Source organism: Somniosus microcephalus, chromosome 22, assembly GCF_052327205.1.
Source record: "Somniosus microcephalus isolate GS21.2 chromosome 22, FLI_Smic_1.0, whole genome shotgun sequence".
In the NCBI taxonomy this organism is placed as follows: domain Eukaryota; kingdom Metazoa; phylum Chordata; class Chondrichthyes; order Squaliformes; family Somniosidae; genus Somniosus; species Somniosus microcephalus.
In genome coordinates, this window is record NC_141008.1 from 10,058,528 (window position 1) to 10,061,027 (window position 2,500).

The 2,500-nt window shown below is 51.9% G+C and overlaps 1 protein-coding gene across 2 annotated transcripts in view; it reads right to left on the minus strand.

The window, feature by feature from the left end:
- The window catches only part of LOC147102026 (phosphorylase b kinase gamma catalytic chain, skeletal muscle/heart isoform-like), a 129,770-nt gene extending 128,146 nt beyond the window's left edge, over window positions 1-1,624 (minus strand). Inside the window, exon 1 of one of the 2 annotated variants that reach the window (XM_085964168.1) lies at window positions 1,469-1,624. The gene's annotated coding sequence lies outside the window, so the exon portion shown is untranslated. Of the gene's footprint in view, window positions 1-1,188; window positions 1,446-1,468 lie in introns of those variants that run through there. The other variant, XM_085964169.1, reaches the window with a different exon arrangement.
- Between the last annotated feature and the right edge of the window lie 876 nt (window positions 1,625-2,500).

A 2,500-nucleotide genomic window follows, 5' to 3' on the forward strand; every position in this document is an offset into this window, starting at 1 on the left:
TGTAGATGGTCCAGTTAAGTTTCTGGTCAGTGGTGACCCCCCAGGATGTTGATGGTGGGGGATTTGGCAACGGTAATGTTGTTGAATGTCAAGGGGGAGTGGTTAGACTCTCTCTTGTTGGAGATAGTCATTGCCTGGCACTTGTGTGACACGAATGTGACTTGCCATTTACCAGCCCAATGCTGAATGTCGTCCAGGTCTGTGGACTTTCAGCAAAATTGTTTCTCGGGACTTTTAGCAAAATCAAAGTTCATGGAATAAAGGGTCAGTAGCAGCAATGATACAAAAACTGGCGGAGGGACAGAAAACAGCGAGTTGTGGTGAATGGCTGTTTATCGGTCTGGAGGGAGGTATACTGTGGCGTTCCCCAAGGTTCAGTACGAGGACCACTGCTGTTTTTGATATACATTAACGACGTGGACTTGGGGGTACAGGGCACAATTTCAAAATTCACAGATGGCATGAAACTTGGAAGTGTAGTAAACAGTGAGGAGGATAGTAATAGACTGCAAGAGGACAGAGACAGGCTGGTGGAAAGGGCGGACACGTGGCAGATGAAATTCAGTGCAGAAAAGTGTGAGGTGATACATTTCGGTAGGAAGAATGAGGAGAGACAATACACACTAAATGGTACAATTCTAAAGGGGGTAGAAGAACAGAGACACCTGGGGGTGTTTGTGCACAAATCTTTGAAGGCGGCAGGACAGGTTAACAAAACAGTTAATAAAGCACATGGGATCCTGGGCTTCATAAACAGAGGCAGAGAGTACAAAAGCTAGGACATTTTGCTAAACTTATATTAAACACTAGTTTGGCCCCAGATGGAATATTGTGTCCAATTATGGTCACCACACTTTAGGAAGGATGTGAAGTCTTTGGAGAAAGTACAGAAGAGATTTACTAGAATAGTTCCAGGGATGAGGGATTACAGTTAAATGGATAGACTGGAGAAGCTGGGGTTGTTCGGATTGTTAGGATTTGGAACGCACTGCCTGATAGGGTGGGGGATACAGATTCAATCTCAGTCTTTAAAAGGGAATTAGATAAATACTTGAAGGAGAAAAAGATTGCCGGTCTGCGGGGAAAGAGTGGGACCAACTGGATTGCTGTTGCAGAGAGCCGGCAGACTCGATGGGCTGAACGGCTTGTTGTGCTGTTCTTTGGTTCTCTGTGTGTTTGTGTCAATACCTGAACTGGAGCGGGAGAGTGAATAGGGCAGAGTGTCCCCGGTCTCTGCTCAGTCTCTCCCCCTCAGTGGGAGCCTGGTGTCCCGGGCCGGGTGTCCCGGGCCCCGAGTGTCCCAGGCCCCGGGTGTCCGGAGCCCCGAGTGTCCCGGGCCGGGTGTCCGGAGCCCCGAGTGTCCCGGGCCGGGTGTCCGGAGCCCCGAGTGTCCCGGGCCGGGTGTCCGGAGCCCCGAGTGTCCCGGGCCGGGTGTCCGGAGCCTGGTGTGGGTCTGTCGCTCTCCTACCTGCCGAGGCCTCAGTCTGTGCCGCCGCTCCGACTCCTCGAGATAAATATGGCTCCGATCGGGGGGGATGGGAGAGAGACTGCAGCAGATCCCAGACATACCACTGGATCCCTGACACTGCACTCCCAGCAGATCCCCAACACACTCTGCACTGCCCAGTATATCCCTGACACACACTGCAATGCCCAGTATATCCCTGGAACACTCTGCACTGCCCAGTATATCCCTGACACACACTGCAATGCCCAGTATATTCCTGACACACACTGCACTGCCCAGTATATCCCTGGAACACTCTGCAATGCCCAGTGTATCCCTGGAACACTCTGCAATGCCCAGTATATTCCTGACACACTCTGCACTGCCCAGTATATCCCTGGAACACTCTGCAATGCCCAGTGTATCCCTGGAACACTCTGCACTGCCCAGTATATCCCTGGAACACTCTGCACTGCCCAGTATGTCCCTGGAACACACTGCAATGCCCAGTATATCCCTGGAACACACTGCAATGCCCAGTATATCCCTGGAACACTCTGCACTGCCCAGTATGTCCCTGGAACACACTGCAATGCCCAGTATATCCCTGGCACCAACGGCACTGTCCAGTAAATCCCTGGCACAGATGGAACTGCCCAGTAGATTGACGGAACACGTGGGACTCGCCAGTAGATCTCTGCCACACACTGTACTGTCCAGTAGATCTATGGTACACACTGCACTGTCCAACACATGAGAGAGCGCACGAGAAAGAGAAAGCACGAGAGAGAGCGCACGAGAGAGAATGTGCACGAGAGAGAGAGCACACGAGAGAGTGAGAGCACGAGAGAGAGAGAGCGCACGAGAGAGTGAGAGCACGAGAGAGAGAGCGCAGGAGAGATAGAGAGCGCACGAGAGAGAGCAAACATGAGTGAGTGAGAGCACATGAGAGAGAGAATGAGAGTGAGGGAGCACACAAGAGAGACCTCACGAGAGAGTGCACAAAAGAGAGAGCACACAAGAAAATGTGTGCACGAGAGAGCGCATGAGAGA